This window comes from Dermacentor andersoni, chromosome 10 (assembly GCF_023375885.2).
Source record: "Dermacentor andersoni chromosome 10, qqDerAnde1_hic_scaffold, whole genome shotgun sequence".
Taxonomy (NCBI): Eukaryota; Metazoa; Arthropoda; class Arachnida; order Ixodida; family Ixodidae; genus Dermacentor; species Dermacentor andersoni.
This window is the reverse complement of record NC_092823.1, coordinates 48,605,393-48,631,403: the sequence shown is the minus strand read 5'-3', so window position 1 is coordinate 48,631,403 and position 26,011 is coordinate 48,605,393. Positions and strand designations below refer to the sequence as shown.

Below are 26,011 nucleotides of genomic sequence, written 5' to 3'. Positions count from 1 at the left end.
GCACGTGTGCGGAATTGCAGCATACATGCTCTTTGCTGTATGCCCTTTGGCGAGCCTAAATGCCTTATTGCATTATTCGATTTTTCATAGTAAATAAGTCAGACAATTCTAAAGTAAACTTACGCACTAGCTGTAGACATGATAGCTTCGAACTGCAGTTTCAATATAACGGAAAACAAATTTATGTTACGCGGAAGCCGAAACACAAAGCCGTTTTCCGGCTGCAGTCTGAGGTCTCTCTGTCGGTAGCCCTGTACGCTAGCTAGGCGGAGGCACAGTGTTTCTACAGTGTTTGCCATAATGTCGACTACGGTCGCATCAGACGCTGTGCGAGAGATGCAATGGGCAGAGTGCCCACGCCTCAAGGATAGATACATCATGTGCGCACGTATGTAGCGTACGCACGCGCATGTACGGAAGTACAGTGTACATCCTCGGTCTCCTAATCCCCCTGCCGTCAGTGCGTTATTAAACTAATTGTATTTCTCCAAGTAACTGACGTGAGTAAATTCGCTAGGTGCGACTTACGCGCGAGCATCAGATGTGATAGCTTCGGATTATAATTCGAATATACAAGAACAGCATTGATAAGTGACGATATCGCCCTATGCCCTAATCTGACGACGTCATTACATCAAAACTAACGTCACGCGACGGCGACTCCGTCGAATGACGATGTCACCTGACGACGTCATGTGATGCCTCTTGGAGAAGCAGCACACTGTGTGCTTCTCGCTTGTTTCCACTGTGTCCGATATCGGCCCATATCTTTGCGTGAGCACTGCGCACGCGGACATGAAAAGCCCAGACCAGCTTGAGGTTAATAGCTCGGTTGTAAAAGACACTCACAGCTGTTGCAGTTGACTGCGGCAGTTGCTTTTTGAATGCTGTAACTTGCATTAGAGAATGGTTTTTATGCGAAAATTATCACGAGTGCTTCCTCGCACTTTTCGTGTTCGGAAAGCACTGGAGTCTTTTAATACTTGTTGCCAACTCGTCTGCACTGGGACGTGCAACGACCTTCACTGGGACTATTTTGCCCGTATCTCCGGCCGGAACTTCATTGGTATCGTCAACGTGCTCGGCTAAACAGGTAACACGGGCGTCTTCTGAGATTTATTATCGTTGGCAGTGTCGATGAAGCAGAAGTTGTAACCTTACTACAAGAACCTCCCTATTTCGTAATGTTTTCTTCTTCAACATGGATCATTATTTCTCTAACAAAATCCGAATGATTTAAACACCACGAATTCAAGATTGTTAATTTGCATGTTATATGCTGCAGCTGCCTCATGGATTGGATTTTCTTTACTATAAATAGCATCGTCATTGATATGTACGTCCGATTCCTCTTGTTATATACAGTGATCTGGCAGGTGACAGTTTCGTTTAAACCCACTTTACCGCCAGTTCACAAAGTATGTGTTTTGTTTAACCCAACTTTGTGGACATTGTGCGTACCGTTGGCAACCAAGCTGAAAAAATTGTTCACAAAAGTTGCTAATATTGTGCCCATGGGTGGCCAACCTAATTAGGTACCATCGTTTTCTTGATCTGGTACTTAGGAGAGTCTAGTTTTTGCGAAGTTGACTATACATAACATTATCTTTTTGCTGGTATTGACCATTTTGAAAAGCCCAAGACCATTAAACGATTCAATGCAGACGCTGTGTTTTAGTTAAGCTAGGAAGTCTGAAAAAGTGTTGAGATCCATTGTGTGACTTGCAGTGCCACTGGTAGCCTTTTTGTACATATCGCTCTTCTTGAAGATCAAGTGTTCTGCCTACTACGACATATTTCGCTAAAACGATTTGTTGCTTCATAGGTTATGGCACTGAAGAACAATCATAATGAAAATATTACCGCATTTAAGCGTTATGTCCAGAAAATTTTCATTGGCAACTTGGACAGCTTGAATATTTCGCCCTCCAATGTTCGGCGCAAAACAACGTTACTCTACTGACAAGTTATAATTTAATTTCACCTGTAGATAAAGTTCGTCCTGCTGTTCGAAGTAGGTTTAGGCGCGACAACCAACCGTATGTGAAATGGTACCATGATGACAAATTTTGAGACAGCCTATAACGTAGTGCTGCTGGTTTCAAAATCACAACAAAGGCCGACGACAGTTGCACTTTTCGTATGTGTAGAAAGGGCAGCCGTGCCAGAGCAAGAAAATCGTACACGTGGGAAATAATGGGATTCCAAAATACTTCTTGTTTGGTAACGCGTTTTTATTTCTTTGAGCACGTGTGCACATGCAGATGTCAGGAGTGACCTTTGCGTGTTTACAATTGTCTACCTCGCACCTTGCTTTTAGTCGGAAGTTGTCGTCTTGGCAGCAACAAATATACCATTTGACGAATGCTCATCACTTGAAGAAACTGGGACTCTATGTAAGTATCACATCGATATTACGGTTTGATCCTCGAATATTTCTTGATTGCTATACGAGAGTTCTCTATTTGTAGCCTTTACCCACACTCGGTTGTTGATACAATGCTCAAGTTTCCAGCCAATTGTGCACTTCAAAGCGAAGTGGCCTTCTCATTTTTTTCACGCCGCTGATACGTGAACTAAAGAATGCATATTTCAAATGAACACTTACAGCGCGTCTCGATGTTCTAAGCACGTTCTCAAAATAGTGCTGTTATTCCACCATGCCTGTCTTTATTGCGCCATATGGAGCTCTTCCGCTGACGTTCACCGTGCTATGCGCGGCTAATCTTTATCTTTATGCGTCACGCGATTTAAGCAGCCAGCTGAGTACCGTTTACGTTCAACAGTACCCAATTTCGGTCACTGTTATCGTTAAGGCTTCATTGTTATTTGCTTTCAGGGAACTGTATTAAATAAAGAATTCATTTTATAGGGAAGCTGTTAGCCTCTAGCGGCTATATGCATCCCCCGCATGTGTTCTAAGGGGATATACTTATACTTTGGCTGGCTTACGTCCCTATGAGCGATAAAAATGGGTGTGCCGATTCTGTGCAATGGCGGGGATGGTTCGCAGGGGGGGGGGGGTTACCCTAGTCGGCCTGCGTCCGAATCCTGGTGCGTGGACAGGAATGTGTGGGCCGATCCAAAAGTTAGGGCAATAATGGTCTTACCTGCGGTGGAGGTGAAGCAGTCTTCAATGACTCCGCCTTTTTCCCATGGAGCTTCGTAGCGGTTGTAACGCCGACACCACAACTTCGGCTACTGTTTGCGGCACTTCATCTACGCAGGCATCTGTGGTTTAGGCCCCGACCTACGTCACTATACCCCCCTCCCCGGATCCTGGCGTTTTTCCCGGAGTCAGCAGTACTGATGCGGATGATAACCTCCGCTTGTACGAACGTGTCAGGACAAGTCAGAGGTGGGATCCGACTATTATGCTCGCAAACGTTACTTTCTGCCTCAACGGCACTCCACAGGCATGGTTCTAGGTTCACGAAGAGATCATGAACTGGGACCTCCTGAAAGAGAAACTCCGCCATCCTTTTTGGCAATCGCTTTGGCAGCCAACAGAATGCAAGGCAGGCCATGGCCCCACGTGTACAGACGTCGGCCGAGTCCTACGTGTCAGGCACTCTCGATATCATGGCAGTTTGTAGCAAGAGCACCAGGAACATGTCGGAGCACGGTAAGTTTGGTTATGTCGTCAAAGGCGTTGGTAACGAGGCCTTCGATGTACTGGTACCTAACAACTTCAACAGCATCGATATGATCCTCAAGGAATGCTGCCATCTCCAGTATGCTAAAAGCCGCCGAATATCCAGACACTTCAGACCTTTCTAACACAACTGCTGCGTCATCTTGTAATAACCTTTTACATCAGCCCTCATGATGTGATCACTCAACCCGCATCATTCTTCGTGAGGTCGGAGCAGCACAACCGGTGGTCACTTCGTTCCCGTCATCTGCTCCTGCTGCCGCGATGATTTTGATACAGGCTATCGTCCGCCAGGAATTGTCAAACGTCTGCCTTCACTCAGTTCATCCCGTTCGCTCTGAACTTTTTGCCCCCACCGTCCCACTTCGCTACTCTTACTGCTTCTATGAAGAACCGAACCCCTCCGACTGGCGCGCAATTGACGACAAGCCGATATACTTTAACTGCTAATGCATCGGGCATAACGGTCACCACTACCGGTGCCCTTTGACCTATCAGACACGCTATTCTTCTGCCGACCACCCTCGTCCCTCTTGTTCGACAATTTCATTCGCGCCCTCTACGCCCAACCCGTCATCTGATCCTACGACACCTCTGAAAAGACCCCGCTACGCCCGCTCGCGTTCTTCCTTCTGCCATCAATCTCGTTCGCCTCGTTCACGCCGTGCTCCTTTTATGACCTATTCGCAGCACCGCCGACCGGAAAACTAGACAGTGCAGCCTCTGGGGGCGCAGCATCATTAACGACATTGGCACAAAATCCTCTCTTCACCATCCCCGCGAGCCAAAATATTTGGACGTTCTGGTTGACAAGGTTTCCGTGTGCTCTTTGGCGGACACCGGGGCACATGTGTCCATTAGGAGTGCTGCTCTTCGCCACCGGTTCAATCAGGTTCTGACGCCTACCACGAACCAAGCGCACAAGTCACCGACGTAGGGACCGTCGGTATTTTTGGCATGTGGTCTGCACGGCACACCATATCTGAGAGGAACATCGTCATTCTCTGCACCATCGTCGAGCATTGCCATTACGAACTTCTATTCACATTCCATTCCATATACGGCCAAGAATCCGCCTTACCCGTAGAGACGATGGTACCGACGCCCGCACGATCTGCCACTGAATACGCCCGCGATGGGATCGCACGCCCCGACCACGACAAGCAGCTCGCCCGCACCCCTCTATAGGCCTCACAGGAGCAGCAGAGACAGCTGTATGATTACCACCATTGGGGCGTTCAGTTTTCGCCAGGTTTTCTGGTGCTTCTCTGGTCATCCATCTGTCGTGTGGGCCTTTCCGAAAAGCTGCTGCCGCATTAAACTGGCCCATGCCGTGTGGTGCGCCAAGTAACCGATCTCACATATGAAATCGTCACCGCCAACCCCTGAACGTCGTCATTTGCAGCACGTGGCATCGTTCACGTGGCGAGACTAAAGCTCTATCACATACCTTTCGCCATGGATATGTAGCTTAAGCAACGGGACCGTGCTTCTGCTGCGGGGGGTCATACGGAACAACAACCACAATGTGGCTGCACTGAAGCGGAGGAAGACGGCGTGTTCCCCATTCTGCGTTTTCCTCAACGCCAGGCGAGGTGCGCGTACCTCAGATGTATCCCAAAAAGTAGCGAAATACAATAATGTTGGGTCTCAGGGAAAACGTCACGAACTTGTCCCAGCTACATTTAGTACACCCGAAACTGTCGCCATGGTCGAGCTGCTTTTCGCTAACGCTAACTGCGTCACACATACGCGTGCGGCAAGCGTGCCCAATAAAGTAGCGAAATAAGATACAATAATGTTGGGGTTCATAGAAAGCGTTGTAAGCATGTGCCGGTACGAGTCATTAACTCAAACTAACTGCGCCAGAACAGCCGAGTTGTGTTTTGCATACTGTGTCACTGCTCTCGGTTTTGTGGCGTAAGCCTAAATGCTTGAAATGCGTCGACAATTGTGAAACCAAATTTCTCACCTTGCCGTAGTCTTATAGTGCAGGGGTGCCGTGTCGAAGTGCAAGAGGAACGCACGAAACACGTCGGGAGCCCAACAAACAGGCTACATGCAAAAGAGACGGTTCGTCGGACAGGTGAACTTCACATGCGCCACCGGCTTCGCTCTTTTCGGTGGCACGTCTTGGTCATGACACATCATATGGCACGTCTGGTGTGCCGCTAGCTTGTTGCTAGGTAACACAAAAAATAGGTCGCGAAGTGCAAGTTCATTTATACGCAAAACTTTAGTTTTAGTAGGAAAGAACAAAAAAAAAATAAAACGTTATCTGTAAGTTCATTTCACAGTCTCTTGTTCCGATGCTCGCGTCCACTAACGAATAGAATTATCGCTAGGCCTGACGTGCTTTCTGTTGCCAGTTTTCGCCGAGTGTCCGATCTTGTTGAATTTCTGTCTGCGATGGCCGCGGGAACCCGCTGTCAATAGGCTGCAGTAAGGAAGCGCGCTAGCAGCAGCGCGCGAATTGACTTTGGTTCCCCGGCTCTAACTAAAGGCTCTATTCTCGACATGCGTGGCCGCTGCACGGCCGTTATTATCCAGCATGTTGACTTTCTGATTGGCTGTCGAGAGATAACATGTCTTGACATTTATGCCGGAAAACGGAAGTTTTGAAAGTGCAATGTTTCGTTTTCATCAAGATGACGAACCCTGACGTGGACCGACAGACCGAGAACGAACATTATTTAATCTTGAGGAGCTACAGCCAGAACCTCCTAATGGGAGGCCGTTGTAGCCGCTGGCTATACTGCGACATTAGCACTTCAAAAAGAAAGTGAGCGGTAGCGTGCAGAAGCGAGTGCAATGCGTTTCTAAGCTCGCGAATATGTGGTTGTGATCGAAGATAGGCGCCATGTCAGCTTGCTGGTTGGCTGAAGGAATATGTTGTGGGGAGCGCCACAGTAAAGGCCAGTTCGTAAATGTCAATTTAAAGCTACGTGACGTGGCGCTGGGCCGCAATTGCAGAGGTTTCCCGCCATAATTCGTGGTATGGCGAGCCCTTGCAAATAATGCTAATGAGCAGCCATATGCAAAGGCGGCCAAAAAGAATGCGCATCGCCACATTTTCCCCGTCGTTTTCCGCCATGAAAATATTTTGTTTATAACGCATGCTCATAGTATTTGTATTGCTCTCGGATCATGTTGGCAGTTCGGTTTTGGGTCATCATGCATATATGAAATAATATTGGTCGCACATAGCAAACTTTCGGCAACGTTGTCCTCTTTTCGCGGCTGCGTTTGTATTATAATCAAGATTATTGCCTTTTTGCACAATCAGAAGTTGTGACAACTGCGTCTTTCTAATTTATAAAAAGAAATGTACGATAGGCGGCGCCTTGAACTTTCCTCACGCGGTCCGGATAAGCAGCGAAGTGAACAAGAGATGACAGCGCTGGCACTTGCGTCGCGCAGACGGATAACTCTGGCGGGCGCAATGCTGTCAGGCATAATCGGCCTTTTCTCAACCAGCCGAGTCGGGCTGAGTCACTTGCGTTTCGCGAGATAGCGATAACGTGGCTTAGAACGTGCGCTCATCACCACTGTTATGTTGTCGCAAGGTAGAAAACAAGCAGGCTGTCGCCAACATACGATGATTCATTCCGTTTCCTGGGGACACGCATCGTAGCTGATGAAGCAGACGACGGTCTGTACGCCGCAGATGACGGAAGCGAGAAGCGTTTTCGACGGAATAATCATGCGCTTTGAGCTAGCTGTTTTTCACTGACGAGGAAAATGATTTTGCTTTATCAAGAACGTTAGATTCAGTGCCTTCATTTGTTTCTTAGGCGAAATGTCAAGTTTGCGCCACGTCCCAAAAGCGCAATGGGGCGCCATTTTTTATGTGTCGCGGCTACGTCACGCGAACAAAATGGCGGAATGCCCAGAATAGTGCCCTGATTTTCGAAAACAGAGGTCGCGGGAGATGTCCCCCTCGCAGATGGCTTTCAAGGTACGGCGGCCCATGCGGGCTGCCGCGGCTGTGTGGGCCGTGCAGAGTTACACGCCCTCCCCCTTCTTTCCCCTCCTCCAAAAGCCTTGCGTGCGAAAGAAGGTGGTGCTCTGCCTCCCCACTTTCCTTTCTTGCGTGCGCGAGATGGAGCCCCAGGGTGAATTTCCGCATGACTGCCATTGGCTGTTTTGAAGCAGACGCCCTTTCGATGCTAAATACGGCCCTAACAGGAGGATGATGCTTTAGTAAAATGGCGGCGCACACGATTCTTTACGTTGTCCTAGCAACAGGAGCTGCAGCGGCGCTGCGCCTCCTATCCCTAGAATGTTTTTTTTTTTTCTTTTTGTTTTTATTATGCAGATACGATCCGCACCTTCCCCACCCTTCCCCATGCCCCGCGTACCTTTGCTTTTGCTTTCTTTTTGCCCGTGCGCGGCGCGTATTTTTTTATTGCGCATCAGCACTACCCCAGACATTGTTTGTGAACTGGCGTTTGGTGCGCCTTGGGTTCTTTATGCGTCAGTAAGCACGGAGTCTTGTTCATACATAGAGTATGCCAGCATATGCCAGCATATGGTTATGGCAAGAACAATGACTTGCAATATACCTAATACATTGAATAAAATGCTAAGATTATTTTGTTGACAGCCGTACCAAGGCACATCACAAGAACTTATAAACCTGCACAAAAGTATATGAAATGCGTGACATGTCCATTACTACTGCACAAAATGAAAACGACGTGGCAGAACAAAATAACATTGTACTAAAAACAAAATATTCATCATCGCATTATTTTGCACTCGGCCACAAATTTAGTAACGGTGGCAAGGGGGAGCAGAAGGTAGTGAACTTTTGCAGCAGCACATACAAAACATTCGCAGAAAGGCCTATTCTTCATTCAAAGACCAGATGAAATAAGCCAACAACAGAACTTTTTTTCCACCAGGAATGCAATGCTTAGCAGCAAATATACGTCACTTAAGGCACTATGTCATACCTACAGGGCACTCATTTGTGTAATAAATAAAGCTGCAAAACTCTGCATATATGACACTTGCAATGCTCATGCTTTCAAGAAAAACAATCGTACCATGCCTACACATGGAGATTGTTCGCGCGGTTTTCCCATCGGATATTACTGAGATAATACATAAACACGAACGGTAATTTTTCAGCTGTCAGTACGCTTGTGGAAGGTTACACACAGAAAAAGCACTGAGGGCGGAATGGAAAGGTGGGTGAGTTAGTAAAGCTGCAGAATGAGACTTGGCACAGAAAAACAAGTCACAGACCAGGTGACAATGAGGATCAACATCTATTTGTCAGCGTTCTTTAACGGTAAAAGGGAAGTGTAGCACATGCAATGCGCAACGACGTCCGGAGGCTCATGGGTACACACATGCATAGGGTCGTGTTCGTGTACAAGCGTCATCTTATGTCCTTTGGTCTGCGTGCTTACCTTTTTGTCTTTAGGCACCGGGAAGAACCTTGCAGGGCTTGTTTTTGAGGTATTCGTGCACCACTGCACGGTGCGCGAGCGGTGCGAGCCGTGAAATGGGTGAAACATCGCGAAGCACAAGCACACAGCTATCTGGAACCACGAAACTGACGAAACTGCCCACGCCGGCCAACGCTCACCAGCGCACGCTTCCCGATAACAGCAGATAACGAAACATCAAAATTCATGCAGCGGGCTAAGCTGCCGCCGTGCCGGCGGGCGCGCGCGAGTACAGTCGAAAGTGAGGGAGTTACATGGGAAGGTAAGGGCAGATAAGTGAAGAGGAGGGCTGAAAATACCCACCCTCCTTTACCGGCGCGCGCCGATCTAAGAGGCCGTGCAAAGGAAGCGGAGTTGCTTTCCCACCCTCCCGCTGGATGACGTCAATTACCTATGCCACGGAAGCGGCGGAATTTCCGACGCCGGATCGAGCCACTTTCACCGGCTCACCCTCGCACACTTTCACTAGCACATACATCACACGGCGCACGGCGACGACTTTATCACTCTTGGAATCTATACGGAGGCTCATGGCCACGCCGACGGCGATCGCAGAAATGCACCTACTGTGTCCACATAATAGGTATCGCAATAAAACAGATAGGAATAGTTTTACGTTAGGACGCCCAGGATTGAAAAGAAGCTTTTTTCTTTCATTCCGAAAAATAGCAAACTAGATATCGTGATTGCGGTAACGGGACGTCATCCCAACCCGGCGTGGTGTTCCAGCGCTGTTACTGCTGAAGGTGCCAGATTTTTTGTGGTGTGACTCAAGAAAACACCGTTTGCGGCATAAACTCACATCTCATAAGCACAAAACATCACGCTTTCAGTGGTGTAGTTTGCTCGAGCTTTATGATAATGTTTTCACATTACAATGAGTTTCAAATTAAGAACTATGCTTCATGTAAATTTTCAGGTGGAACAAGAGCAGACGAAGAATTCCAGGAATGCTTATGAATATTATTTGTGGTATCCTGCTGTGGGCGATGCTGTCATCTTGCACAACAGAGTGTACGTAATATCTACCTATTTCTCTGTTAACTCCCAATTTTTCGCAATAGAACCTTAGGTTGAAACTCATCCATCATATTTGTTCTTTGCAACAGCGACTAAAAATTAATAATATGCGAAAATCATGTGCATTCCATAAATGCTTCGACAGCTCGTAGAAAGCGCAGGAAAAACAAGATAGACTTGGCTTCTTCAAAACAAATAACCATTTCTACATACGGCGTATCAAGACCCACGGTTAGCTGCTCTGCATTGTTCAGCATGCTTACTCTACTGTTTGAATTTTCTTAATTTCCAGATGATTGCCACCTCCCAGACAATTCACACCTGTCTAATGGAGAAACAAAAGACAGCGAGCATCCTTGCGTAAGGTATAGCTGCTCGAACGGAAGTTTATGGACCGAGAGGTGAGAATCTCAGTTTGCAAATGAAATATCTTGCTCAACAAAATGTCAATTTTTTTTTCGAAAAAAAAGACATTCACGCATTATCCCTTGTTATAGGCAATTATAACCCACATTCAAATTATAAGATTTAATGTGGAAAATCTGATCGGAAGGCGTCAAAAGCATGTGTAAAGTCAGAAGACGTCGCTGTCTGGCAGACCAAGCTTCAAGTAGGGTACAGGCAATAAACCGCAAGAGCCCATATCAGCGCTTGCTATGCCGCCGTTTTATTCCAGAAAGATGGCAAAGATCTACCTTATGTCATTATGTCCAAATAGTGGCTCTCACCCACTACAGGAGATTCACTAAGAAACAATGTACTTTAGATGCCTTTAGTAGATTTATTATTAGCTTTATAATAGCATGGTAATAATATTCAAACAAAAATAATGCCTTGTTAGAATGGCAGAAGGTGAAGCAAATAAATTTAGGAATGATGAAAAAGCTGTAAAAAATTTGGAGACATTTTTACATCAAGGTATACATAAAAATAATTCATAATTTCAAGCAACCTAAAAAGTTATTTGATATGCGTGGAAACCTAAATTCTAATTTCTGACAAAAGCATCTCTGTAGATGAGGAAAAGAATGTTTGGCAAAGTAAGTAATAGCCCAAGTTGTGGAAATTACCATATATAGCTTTTCTCGACACGTACGAACTGCACTCTAAACACGGCGCAACATTTACAAAGATGCATATTTTCACATTTTGTGCACCTATAACAGAAAGATTACAACACTATAACCTTTACATTTTTAACCTTTGCGATGGTTACAAATGAAAGGTTACTTTTTTGTTCATACAGCATACAGGCTTTTTTGCAATGTAACCTTTACGAAGGTATGAAACCTTCAGACAAACAGGTTACTCGCGCGAACATGTGTAACCTTTGGACGGCGCAATGCTTATGGTAAAATATCTTATTAAAAATGTCCTTGGTGTTTGCTCAGGGTCACAAAATACAGAACTCCCGTGGACTGTGATTTGAAGTGTATGAATAGTACCCATGAAAAAGTGTCTCCAGACATACAAAATACTAAAAAACGCTCACCGCCTTTATTATCCCTGATGGTAGACATAAATGCCCCAATACAAATGCATACCTTCCATAACGACGCTTACGATTACACAAATTAGCCGGACTTCCCTAGTCTAGGCTGTATTACAGAAAACCTACGTTACATAGGTGAGGCACATGTGATCAAGGCACTATATTTGTAATATAGTTTTCTGATGTAGTGAGCAAGTACTAGAGCAAATATCTATCACCTGCCCTGGTTGCTCAGTGGCTATGATGTTGGGCTGCTGAGCACGAGGTCGCGGGATCGAATCCCGGCCACGGCGGCCGCATTTCGATGGAGGCGAAATGCGAAAACGCCCGTGTACTTAGATTTATGTGCACGTTAAAGAACCCCAGGTGGTCGAATTTTCCGCAGTCCTGCACTACGGCGTGCCTCATAATCAGAAAGTGGTTTTGACACGTAAAGCCTCATAATTTAAAATATCTATCACAATAAGTGCTTTATGTAATGCACTATAGGTCCGAGCTCGTATCATATCCCTGTTTGCAGTGCGAAAAGAGGAACCACGATGAATACGCCCTGTTAAAGCAAGATTTTCACATGAAATCTTAATTTCCAAGCGGTACACAAAAGATTGCTTCCCTCATAATATAAACAAAAGTAGACACCGCTATCATGATCCAAAAATATGCACACAATAAAAAGCCATGCTTTAATATGAGGTGTTAAGGCAGCTTGACTTCTTTATGAAAGCCGCAGTAAGCATACAACTGGTAGAAAAAGAGGCAATGTATTATTGTGACTACAGGCTATCACATTTCTGAGGAGACACAATAGCAGCCACATGTTGAAAGCTGAAGAATGGTGCTATGAGCACAGAAAACAGAAAGACCACGAAAGCTTGCAGACAAATACAAGATTAATGGAAGAGGGCCATCATTTTAAACAGCTATGCTTACCTATATGTATATCAGGTACATGCGCCTGCAGTTTCCAGAGTATCAGTTTAGGATATACAGCACGAATCCCATATAGTATACCGAAGTATACCTGCACCTTAAATTCCATAGTAAAATCTAACACGTCGTATCACCTAAAGCAAACAAGAGATCAAATTGTAACTCAAATAGCATTTTAAATTTGACAACACTCAATGCAAAAAATGCATTGAAGTTCAGAAAAATACTGAAGCCATCCATTCAGAACATACTTCAGCATCGTGGGAAGTTGTCTTAGCACATTTGTTCCTTGAACTTGGCGCAACTTTTTCAAGATTATGAGAAGATTCTTGAGGTGGTTTGTAAACAGTCCAAGAGGCACTGTTGTGTCCGGCAGGGCACTGTTTCGCAGCAGCACAAGCATCGTAAGAATGCAGGCGACTCAAGATTTTTGATGTAGTAGATAAGCAGGCAGAATATGAGGGCACGCTCTATGTTTCCACTTGCGACCCATATAACTTCATCAGAACTTCCAGCATAAACACAAGTGTGTTTAGAGTACATATACACATGAGGTGCCGTGATTTGCAGCTCATTAGGCAGAAAAGTCTGTGGAATGTCACAGGCATGAGCAAACATACATAAAAATAACATGGCGAAAATGCTCTCCCGTTTGTAATAAAGTCATATAAAATGCTACGCGACTTTCAGAACATCCGTACCTTCACTTAAAATGAATTTTAAATCGTCAGAAAGCACTTGTCGCAACACCAACTGATTCACACATCCAAAATTATCCCGCAAACCTCGTTGGCCTTGTAATGGCCTTGTAAATGCTTGCGAATTCCGATGAATGTGCATTCATGTTGCGCTTTGCATGAAAGTACTTCTGCCACTGCTTTTAGTTTTTCCTCCAGGTCACCAATATTGCATTTAAACCTGAGTTCAACTTCAAAGCAGAGCTGGAAAAAAGTGGGTATGATAAAGCGAAAGTTGTCAACTGCTGATATGACTCGTGCCATCAGGGCTGAAAGCAATATAAATTTTAATTTCAATCACGTCAATTACACTTGACCTGATGGCAAGTGTTCTTTCCCCAGTTCATAATTTTATATTTCAGTGACCTGCCATTCCCTACTGTAGAGAATTAGACAAGGCTGTGTTTCTCTGCTCTTCTAACAATGAGTCATAAACATGCACTCACAATGCTTTCCAACAAGACATACTGAGGCAAATATTCACTTTTTACGCACCCATCATTCTTGAATACCACATGGTGACTTATGTGTACGAATGTCCTACACATCATTACAGAACATTAAACACTCTAGAAATGAAAATTCTCTGCCTATGGTGCGCTTACGTGCAGAAATCACTAAATAACCTGCATCACTAAAGACGCAAAGTGATCGGTGAGTAAGGCAAAGAGCTTTCAGAAAAGAAAAAGTTTTACAGAACGTACATTTGTTTCCAGACCACTAACCTTTCGGGGAAGCGAAGAGAAGACGACGACGCTGACAAAGTACGCGTGCCTAGTATGGGCTCCGTATATTTGAAGCTCTTGTGGGCAAGCAATCACCGCTGGACCGAAACTAACGTTGGAACCAGTTTCCGGAAGTGGTCAGCTACCGATGAAGAACAGCCTCGACGCCAGAGACCCATGAGAAGGGTTTCTACGACCACAAGATTGCTAACCCTAACAACAATATTGCTAACCCTAACCAAATCTTCAGCTGCTCCGTCTGGCCGAGAAACAGGTGCGCCGCAGCTACGAAGGTGCGCGGCTTCACTATTGCTATCCTGGCTCCCGAGGGCTTTGCCCAACGACTCGCACCCCCGTGAGAAGCGCAGAGCCTCCCCCCGTTATGGAGGTAGTAGAGGTTGAACGCACGGAAATAGCCCCCGAAGAAATTACCCTGGAAGGAGGGTGGCTTGTCTGCCATCGTAAGTAAAGACACACTACGCATACATAATCCCTACTTCCCATACAGGGATCGCTGTAGTGCAACAGCAAGAGTACGCACCGAGAGTACCCAGCAGTCCGCACTACGCCTACGCGCACCACGGCCAGCACGACTTCCGAAGAACGATGTCAAGATCGCCATTCGCCCAAGAGACGGTTTCAACGTGTCCAAACTAGGAGACGCCCAGACACGCGACTCAATACTACAGATTACGGGCATTGCAACCAAAGAAGCAGAGGACGACCTTTACCGCTCATGCGCGGATAATAGCGTCATTGTAGTTAGCAGGCCAATCATGTCGAACGCCGAAAACTACTGCCGCATCCGCAGTCTCCCTATCGGAGCAGTCGGCTACGCTTCCACAGCATACGCCACACCACCGGAGGACACAGCCAAAGGAGTTATACATAACATCCCTTCATATGACACGGAAGAAGACATTACCAACAGTCTTGTGTGCAAGAAGAACCCTACGATTCTCCAGGCCCGACTCATGGACAATACTAATTCAGTACTCATCGTATGCGACGGAAATCAAGTACCATACCATGTCTACTACCACTGAGCAGAATACGAATGCTGTCTATATAAGAAGCGCATCGAGGTGTGATACATCTGTGGGACCATCGGCCTTAGTGCCGATGTATGCCCCAGTCCAATCCTGAAGCAATGCAAGAGCTATGACACAGTAAATCCACCGGATGATCACCCCTGTCACCCTTGCTGCATGCACTGCGGCAAAGACCACCCGACTGGTGATAATGCCTGCCATCACCGCTTCCAGACACCATACCTCCTATTCCAACGACGATGGGAACGCCTACGACTGGAACAGCAAGGAGCTTACCAGGAGACGGGGCCATCGACTTCTGCAAATGGAGACTCAGCTCTGCCATCACGGAAGTCGACGCCACAACCGCAGGCTCCCGAACGCAGCAACTCACGTGAACGCAGTCGGTCTCATGGACGCAGCCGCTCAAGAGGTCGCAGTCAGTCAGGGACGCAGTCTCTCCCGGAGCGGACTGAATTCAACACCGACGCAGCAGCGCGTAAATGCCACCCTTAGAATTACCACAACTAAAGTCCAAGACGCACCCCCCAAGGTAAGCTGGGCCAGCATTGTCTCCCACACAGGTCACACCACACAGCCTATAGCAACCCCCGTGAACGTAGTGACACTACCATGCACAGCTTTATGTAGGTGCTCCTATACTTACGTGGGGAGGTACAAGACATAAAACAGCATTTCAAATCACAACTTGCAGACACACAACGCAAACACTTACCAGCAAATGCAGACATCCTTCCTATCCCTGCAATAGATTGCCCGCAAACCATCCAACAACCAACACCGAACAAACGCAAAGGCATCGAACCAATCTAGAAATCGGCAACACCAGCATACACTTTGGATGGAAATGCCAGCTGTGAGGCCCTCACTCAGCTGCAACAGCGGATAAAACGCAACCTCAGCGAAGCATTAGACTGTAAGCTTGCCACATTGATCGACGCCTCCATTGCAAAGGCTTTCGAAGCCGCAATTGACACCCTCCTTACAACAAAACTCCAAACGCTACTACTGCGCAGAATTGAGCAAGCCTTTGCAACAAGAGAACAACAGCGACAGGAAAAAAATGGACCACATGCGCAAATTTCTTCAAGACATGGTCGCAACTTGGGCTCCGAATCACAACACCCGTTTGATAGAATTGGAAAACACCCTACTCCGTTCCAGAGCAGGTCCCCTAAAGAAGCCGTACTTGCGTCCTGAGAAAGATGGCTGCGAGTAATCCCGAACGAGTTACCTACAGTATTTGGCAGTGGAACTGCCGGGGCTTCCGGCGAAAACGAGCACAAAGAGCAATACATTACCTCTCTCGCACCTCCCCACAGCTGACGTCGTTCAGTCCTTTGAGAATGGCCTCGTAAGCGATGTTACCGAAGGCCCCTTTCAGGTCGAGTGCGAGCAGGAGATGTTCTCCTCCCTTCGGGATGCCCTTGAGAACTTCTTCCCTTTGGACTAGGAAAGCATCTTGCGCAGAAAGTCCCATCCTGAAGCCAATCATTCCATGCTCGAAAAGGTCACTGTCCTCTATGTAGTCTTCGAGGCGGGTTTTGATGACCCTCTCGTACAGCTTCCCGAGGGACGGGAAGCAGGCTTCGGGAAGCAGATGGGACGCAGGCTTCTTGGCTGGTTTGGCAATGGTCACAATTTTCGCGTGTTTCCGCTCGTTCGGTACGTTTCCCTTGCTCCAGAGATCCTCGTTTAGGTATTTGGTCAAGTCCGGGATGTGCATCTGGCTCAGGTTTCTATTCATGGCAGTGGTGATTTTGTCAATCCCGGGAGCAGTTCTGCGCTGTGAGGGTCGTGCCGTGGCGTACACCTCTTCCTCCGGGATCGGAGCGTCCAGTTCTGGTCTTGGTTCTCCTTCATATTTTTGGAGGCAGGGTCGTATGGGGTCGCTACCCTGGTATCTGGTTTTTAGGGTGTCAATCAGATCATGTTCGTTCCCGGGGAACTTGTGAGCGATTTCTAGAAGGGCCCGACTGGTTGTCGTTTTCGCCTTGTCGGGCTAGCGTGACGTGTCAGCCCACGTCTGCGCCGTACACCGGGTACCTTTGAGCGAGGTGCAAAACTGAACTCAATTTAGGTGTGTCAGCTCGGCCGTGTAATATCTTGGTTCTTCTGTTATATGTTCGATTCGTAGGCGTAGTCTCCGGTTTAACCGCTGTCGCTTCCATCGTTTGAGGAGGCCCTCACGCGCTCCCACAGGTGTAAGAGCCGGCGGTCAACTTAGGGCGTCTCGACCATGCTCTGGATGGTATTTTTGGATTGTATGTGGGCGTCACGGAGGTGCTGCATCCATTCCGCTATGCCCGTTATACCGTTCTTGGGCGGGGCGTACTGCCTGTGGGCCTCCCCGTCCGTGAGCCTAATTTCTGCAATTGTTCTCTTCAGTTTCGGCGTGGATACCGAGATGCTCAGGATGTAGTGATCGCTGCCCAGTGTTTCGTCCAGGTGCGTGCATGAGTATTCCCCTACGTTTTTGACAAATTACAGGTCCGGAAACGCGTCTCGACATACACTGTTGCCTACTGGGATTGGTTGGAGGAGGTTGGTTATCAATTCGAGGCCTATTTGGTCAACCGCATCGAGGAGCGACCTCCCCTTTTGCGTGTCTTTTTGGTAGCCTTAAGCCGTGTGTCTAGCGTTCATGTCTCCCACCACCATCTGCTGTTTGCAGTCAGCGGCTCACGCGCTGTTGTAAATGATGTTGAGGAAGTTGTCCTTCTCACCTTCGACGGACTGTACAAATTCACGATGAAAGTTCCACTTCTACCCCTCTTCTGCGGGAGGACTTCCACTGGCACGTGATTAGCGTCGGGATGTTGACAATCTTGTCCCACGGCCGTCACCGTTTCCTGAACTAAAACCGCGACCTTCTATGATCCCGCGTGTTTAATTAGGTAGTAACCCCATAGCTTGATCGGATGGTTCGCGACCTCTTGAAGGCAGATGACGTAGGGGGGCGGTGGTATGGGTGATTTTGGATGAAGTGCTGGAATGAACTTGCCTTCTTGTTGAAAGAGCGACAATTCCACTGCCAGATCTCGAGGTGTTCGGGCGCGCTGAGTATGGTGTTAGCCATTGTTTACGTTAATGCCAGCACCGTCGCAGTTGTCGGCATCCCTGACGCCACCTGTGTTGTTTAGGCCCCTGTAAGTCTTGATGCGTGGATTGCTGCTCTCGTCGTCGACCCACTGGCGCGTGAACAAGTCAACCTTACGTAATCTTCTTTCAATGTCATCATGGCCTATTGTGTTCGCTTGACTTTATTGTTTAATTTGCCCATCTGATAAAGCATCTATTCTGTCGTAGCATAACTGTTTTCCAGGGTGACTACACTTGACCGGCCTGCCGCTGCCGAGACCGCACCGGGAAGCGAGAAGGGCGTGGTGGTTCTTGAGGGGAGAGGAATGGAGATGGCGGGCTGGCGGCTTATCGTTGCGCTTTGCGGCCCTGCCTGTGTCTTGCTGTTTTTTTTTACTTAGCAACGCTTCTAAGCGTTGCATGCGTTGATTTAGGGCTTAGAAGAAATAGCTCATAGACCTCGTTTTGCAACTCACTTACGGACCGAATAATTAAGCTGTGCGATAGCATATTGAGCCGCAAAATACTACCATTGCGTTGCAAGTCACAGCTTCTTTCGATGCAGAAGTAATACTTTAAATCACGTCCCACTCTGCTTGTAGCTGCCATACAAAACGACAGTACTGAGCTCATACGGCAGATGATCACCAAGACTTTGTGGTGTAATAACATTTATCCTGTGGCCAAAACCACACTCGTGCTGCCTCTGGAATAAAGATATTTGCGCACTTCAACGAACCAACGTCCTCTCTACATATGCGCAGCTCCTTGCTTCTAGAAACATAAGTTACCGCGCTGCTCATAGGTTATGGCGCAAAGGTTACATGGCGCCATTTTGGATGCTGTAACTTTCAGAATGCACAAAAATGTAGAAAACAAGAAAACAAACCCTTGTAACCTTTATTTTATAAGTTACTCAGGCCCAAAAGTTACATTACAGGTTTCTGTAATTAAAGTATACGCCCCAAGGGTCGCCGCCACGATGTTAGCGCATTTTCAATGGAACGAGCGGAAGCTGCATGTGGATTATTGGAAAAAGGCTGGTTACGGACGTGTTCTGGAAGACAATCCACATGAGCCAAATGCAGTGATCACGCTGTGGTAGGCAAGAATTTTGTTCCCGGAGCATTTAAAGTTCCGCAATAGGAGCCCTATGGCAACGACGAAAATTTGTACTCGATTTTCGAGACAAAAACGATAACTGTGATAAAACAAAGGCTGCTATCGTAATATCCGCTAAGGCGCATGTAGTAAGGCGACAGCTTTCGATTGATGCCTATATCGTCTCTCTGCACATGCCTTAACACTGTTCCCAAAAGCGATTTTTGAAACGTAGTCGTGCATTATCACTGGCGGAAGCACTGCAAGCCGTGGCGGAGTCGTTTGTTCGCTCGGACCTATCTTTCCACGTGAGGCTGGCAGCGATTCAATACCATGCTACGTGGTACTTTTCTTAACGCCACGTAGCGGCGATGTCCACTTCGTACTGTATGGCGTACCGGTATGTCCACTTCGACCGGCTTGCGCTTGCGGTCCGCAAGCTCACCGACAACTTCATCAGTCGAGGCAGTGATGCGGCATGAACCTGACACGCAATCGCAGTGATCCTCTTTGATAAACACAGACAAAGGGGATTACAAGGACAAGTAGGTAGGGGGGACCTGGTTTGTGCTCCTCAATGGATGCGGCCATAAATGTGGCTTCTTAGCTATTTTAGTATTTGCAACATTGCCTCCGACGTCGACACACTTTCAAGTTTTACGCCTGCCACCCTATTTGCCGCGCTCCCCGCCGAAGCAAAAACAAATAATAATAATAATAATAATAATAATAAAATGGCACGCGGCGCGGTCAGCCGGCCGAAAAAGTATGGCGCTGTTAGCCGAGGGCTCCGGTGCACACCATGGCGGTCGTTGAAGACAGACCGTGGAAATTAAAACGTGTGCATTGCCTCTCCATTCACCTATTGCGGAAGATTTTCAGAATATATATGCCAAGTAATGCTCGAATTCTGCTGCCAAAATTCTGACATAACTTCTACTTCTTAACTAGTCTTAACTAGTTCTAGTCTTAGCTTCATATCTGTTGTGATTTTAATTTTGCCGGTACATTTCTATATCCTCATTGATTGGTAGTGAAGTACATTTGTTTAATAATTTATTCTGATAAACACACCTTGTGTGCTCACACACCATTCATTGACTCTAAACATGTAGCTTATCGTAGAGGGCGGAGCGTAAATAAGGTTGCCATGTATTGCTTAGTTTCTTGTTTTCTTTCTTTCATATTTTGCAATGAGCATTGAAATATGTCAGCAATTTATATAATTTTGCAGCTTTGTGCTAATATTCTTTATTGTGATACTCACCTTATAATATTTGCCATTATCTCACTGTGCGGTCGTTTTCCTATTGTCAGTTTTTATTACTATCTTAGTTTTTGTACTAACTGAATTGATCTTGAAGGGCATTACGTCGTATGAACAAAGCCTTCGTTACGCTGATTCAATTTTGGCTTGTACCGTAACGCCTATTTTACGTTAATCTAAACCTACTGCTACCTTTGCCCAATGCCTTCAGGAAGGCTTTTAAGGTATTCATGAATGCCTGTATTTTATTAGGCATAGCATAAGAAGCCCAAAACCAAAGACATCACGGTCCGTGGTGTCTTTGTTTGTTGGCTTCTTATGATATGAGTAATACAATTATGGCCCCTCAGTCTTATGGGCAATCATATGGGCATCATTAAGGAGTGTGCAATAAAAGTCGGTGGTAACTCCGTTAGACAGGATGCCAGTAAGCTATCGCAGGAGACGAAAAATCTGATCAAGAAACGCCAATGTATGAAAGCTTCTAACCCTACACCTAGAATAGAACTGACAGAACTCTCTAAGTTAATCAGCAAGCGTAAGACAGCTGACATAAGGAAGTATAATATGGATAGAATTGAACATGCTCTCAGGAACGGAGGAAGCCTAAAAGCAGTGAAGAAGAAGCTAGGAATATGCAAGAATCAGATGTATGCCTTCAGAGACAAAGCCGGCAATATCATTACTAATATGTATGAGATAGTTCAAGTGGCTGAGGATTTCTACAGAGATTCATACAGTACCAGTGGCACCCACGACGATAATGGAAGAGAGAATAGTCTAGATGAATTTGAACTCCCACAGGTAACACCGGAAGAAGTAAAGTAAGCCTTGGGAGCTATGCAAAGGGGGAAGGCAGCTGGGGAGGATCGGATAACAGCAGATTTATTGAAGGACGGTGTGCAGATTGTTCTAGAAAAAACTGGCCACCATGTATACGCAATGCCTCATGACATCGATCATACAGGAATCTTGGAAGAACGCTAACATAATCCTAATGCATAAGAAAGGGGACGCCATAGACTTGAAAAATTATAGACCGATCCGCTTATTGTCCGTTGCCTACGAAGTATTTACTAAGGTAATCGCAAATAGGATCAGGAATACCTTAGACTTCTGTCAACCAAAGGACCAGCCAGGATTCCGTAAAGGCTACTCGACCATAGACCATATTCACACTATCAATCAAGTGATAGAGAAATGTGCGAAATCTAACCAACCCTTATAAAGAGCGTTCATTGATTACGAGAAAGCGTTTGATTCAGTCGAATCCTCAGCAGTTATGGAGGCATACGGAGTCAGGGTGTAGACGAGCCGTATGTAAAAATACTGAAACATATTTATAGCGGCCCAACAGCCACCGTAGTCCTCCACGAAGAAAGCAACAAAATCCCAATAGAGAAAGGCGTCAGGCAGAGAGATACGATCTCTCCAGTGCTATTCACAGCGTGTGTACAGGAGGCATTCAGAGACCTGGTTTGGGAAGAATTGGGGATAAGAGTTAATGGAGAATACCTTAGTAACTTGCGATTCGCTGATGATATTGCCTTGCTTAGTAACTCAGGGGCCTAATTGCAATGCATGCTCATTGACCTGGTGAGGCGAAGTAGAAGGGTGGGTTTAAAATTTAATCTGCAGAAAACTAAAGTAATGTTTAACAGTTTCGGAAGAGAACAGCAGTTTACGATAGGTAGCGAGGCACTGGAAGTGGTAAGGGAATACATCTACTTAGGGCACGTAGTGACCGCGGATCCAGATCATGACGCTGAAATAATCAGAAGAATAAGATTGGGCTGCGCTGCGTTTGGCAGGCATTCTCAAATCATGAACAGCAGGTTGTCATTATCCCTCAAGAAAAAAGTGTATAACAGCTGTGTTTTACCAGTACTCACGTACGGGTCAGAAACCTGGGGGCTTGCGAAAAGGGTTCTACTTAAATTGAGGATGACGCAACGGGCTATGGAAAGAAGAATGTTGGGTGTAACGTTAAGGCATAAGAAAAGAGCAGATTGGGTGAGGGAACAAACGCGAGTAAACGACATCGTAGTTGAAATCAAGAAAAAGAAAGGGGCATGGGCAGGGCATTTAATGAGGGGGGAAGATAACCGATGGTCATTAAGGGTTACGGACTGGATTCCAAGGGAAGGGAAGCGTAGCAGGGGGCGGCAGAAAGTTCGGTGGGCGGATGAGATTAAGAACTTTGCAGGGACAACATGGCCACATTTAGTACGTGACCGTGGTAGTTAGAGAAGTATGGGACAGGCGTTTGCCCTGCAGTAACTGCCGTAGACAGGCGTAACTAGGCTGGTTATGATGATATGAATTACTTCGCGCATAATTTCTCGTCCCATCCAGCCTTGTAACTGCGGCATGCAGCTGGCCTTGACAGGCAATTAAAATCACGCAGCAGAACACACGGATTTTCTTTTATTCCACAATAAATCCGCTGAAACATTGATTGTGTTTTTTCACTAAACAATAAAAAGATTTACAAATTTTTAGAGAATATAAGTGTACAAAAATGATTTTTCACGTCCACTGCGCTCTAGAGGGTATAATTTTCCTGATTGTGAACTATAGGTAGACTACAAATACCACCTAGATGTTCTTTAAAATCTTAAGAGTACATTCGAGTAGCTATGAAAGAATATAGAGCCAGTAGTTGATCATAGACCTTTTAGGAACAACAGCAAAGCGGCTCGGCAGTACAAGATGCCATGCAAAGTCTTTACGAACACCTCGTTTCAGTTATATTTCATGTTCACCTTGATAACTGCAAGATCCTCAAAATGTGGATCATGGAATTATTTAGCATATGCTAGGATTCGCACTCACCTGATGCTACCATTATGTATTTGTAGCAAGAGTATGCCTAAATCTGTATTTGCTTATCAGTGCTTCATTTAAGAATTATTTTTTCCCACAGATGCAGTGTTACAGACGATCCCCTCTGCAGCATGTCGGCTGGTGGAAGTGGCGTATTTCCTGAGTGCTGCCCACCGATCCTTTGCCAATGAAACCAAGCAGAACTCTCCGTATCAAATATAGTTCCAGCATCGCAGTTTTTGTACAATACAGAAGACTCATGAGAAATCCAAACTGCAAGCTTTGACAGTATAAAATTACTGACTTGTTATTTCCAAAAGGAAATTTGCAGCCCTGACAGTAGGCATATTTAATTACCTGGTACCCGAAACGAAGCTCTCATTGAAATAAAAAAAGAGAAATTCAAACAAGAATGTTACAAGGAACTGGTATTGTTAATCAGTAAAACTTGAATTACACTTTCATTTCGGACTCGCTAAGGTATATACTTGAATTATTGGGCAGCGAAATGCTTACGTAAAGCTTTGTGGAACATATCTGAATGGATTATCAGCAACAGATTCTTCTCTGCTGCGCAACTACTATTCCTTGAATACGTATAAAATAATTGCTTAGAGGAAGAAAATGACAAGGACATTAAAACTAGTGAAACCTTTGTGCGGTCTGTCACAATTTGAAATAAACTACGATTGGCAAGCCTAAGAAATCCGACAGAAACAATCTCACCACGAATGTCGTCGTCGCTCCGATTAGGTTTGAGGAAATGGATTGGCACACCATACCGCAGCCACCGAAACGCGGGCGTAAAAGGCATGCATAGAGACGGTATTCATTCTCGAGCTTCCCTTTGACGAGTCTGCGCTATCGAATGCAGCCATGCCAAAATCCCACCGTGGAGCGTGTGTGAATATACGTACAGACGAGATTGTCTAAATAATTTTGACACGGGTTGGAGTCCGTGCACCGAGGGAAAAATTTAATTGATTTTGTGTCACTGAATAGCGGCCCATACGCAGTGGAACACACCCATGTTTGCGGTAAAGAGACTCATAAAAGACCAGAACCTACCCATTTCAGCAAACCCAATGCCCGAATTTCAACACGAAATAGGGTAACTTAAGCATGGCCCAAACACAGTTTTACCAACGCAAGTATCAAAGCTGTAATGAAACAGATTTGTAGTGCCTACCGACGCCTCACCGCGGGAACTCTAAGGTCGGCGCCATCACCTGGCGCCTTGGAGCCGGCTGCGAAAGAAGAGAAACAAAGTCCCACTTTTATCCGAAAGGCGAAGCATCGATTGCTGTAGCAAATTAGTAGACATGCATAATAAGTAAGGATATCAGTTTTATCGGCAGTGTATGCTTGCAAACGCTCGCTTACTAACTAAATTAACAAGCCTGGTGTTAGCGCGCGCAGGCAAACATGCGCACACCACACCCCTTGTCCGCGGACACTCGCTGTCAAGAGGCTGGCGTGAGGAAGCGCGGCAGCAGCAATGAGCGAACTACGCAGTGAGAACACAGCACATGGAAAGCTACAAGCCATCGGCCTAGCTACTCTCTGCCCCGAAAGCACAGCGCTCTGAAGACAAAGCCCGCGCGACAGCCCGCGGTGGCGCCATACAAAGTTAGAATAGCAGCTTGGCATTGTTGGTCTTCTATACTGGTGTTAACAGCGCAAAACGTAGACGGGACACGAGACGAGAACACGAGACAAGGTAGTAACGTGTTTATTCATGCACTTCAGCCACTTGCTGTTACGTACAAGGTGCCCACGCAAGGGTCTTTGAGATTCCTTGATCTAAGACACGAGCTCTCTAGGGGGTCTGCTGGGCCTATACACCCGAGGCGACAAGGCGCCACTGCCATTACAATCAGCACATTCAAAACTGGTGAAGAGAGCCATTTCAAACCTTTGTCGAGCAAATGCGCTTAAAGAATCGTGCATCCACGGGATGGAACAAAGTTTTCGTCCACAGGTTGTCGGCCTTACGGGAGCTGGTTACCCGTCGCACCTTCTTGTGTCTTCTTGTGCCTACCGTACGTGCACAACATATCTCACCACTTGGAAAAGATACGGCGCAAAGCTGTAGATGTGCTTACTGCCCCGGAAAAACTGAGAAGCCTCTGCCGACGCGTCAATGCCGAGGAGCCGATAAAGCAGCAAAGGTGCACGATAAATTACCAGAGCCGTTTTGTGGATTGCACAGAAGCCGTGGTGTATTCTATACCTTTGAAATCTGGGAAAAAGTATATAGGGCAAATTGGACCTTGCACAAACGAAAAATTAAAGGAGATAAGCTTAGCGCGACCACGGGAACCGAAATATAGGTATCCACGTCAGGGATTGTCCCTCTAAAGCTTGTGCAGCAGAATTAAGACGCTATGAAGTGCTGAAAGAACGCAGTGACCAGCTGGTTCCGGAGGTAATTGAGGCAGCCGAGAGTACCAGACTTCGTAACCAATGTGTTAGCACGCCATTATTGTTACAAACAATAAAAGAACCGGTGCTTTTGCACCTACAGCCATTATCTTGAGTGCTAAAAAGTGCGTGTTTGGATGTACAGTCGCGGACAGAATATTATGGACCATGAAATCTAAGAAAAAGCTGAATATCTCCGCAACCTCACAACGCAATCTGGTATTTGCATTTTGGACCTCGAC

General features: G+C 46.3%; 1 long non-coding RNA gene across 1 annotated transcript; it reads left to right on the top strand.

The window, feature by feature from the left end:
- The first annotated feature begins 689 nt into the window (after positions 1-689).
- Positions 690-23,758, top strand: LOC140213792 (uncharacterized). The gene is made up of 5 exons (XR_011890768.1): positions 690-1,093; positions 2,321-2,396; positions 10,034-10,128; positions 10,427-10,535; positions 23,446-23,758. It is a non-coding gene; the product is annotated as an uncharacterized lncRNA (long non-coding RNA).
- Positions 23,759-26,011: the final 2,253 nt, after the last annotated feature.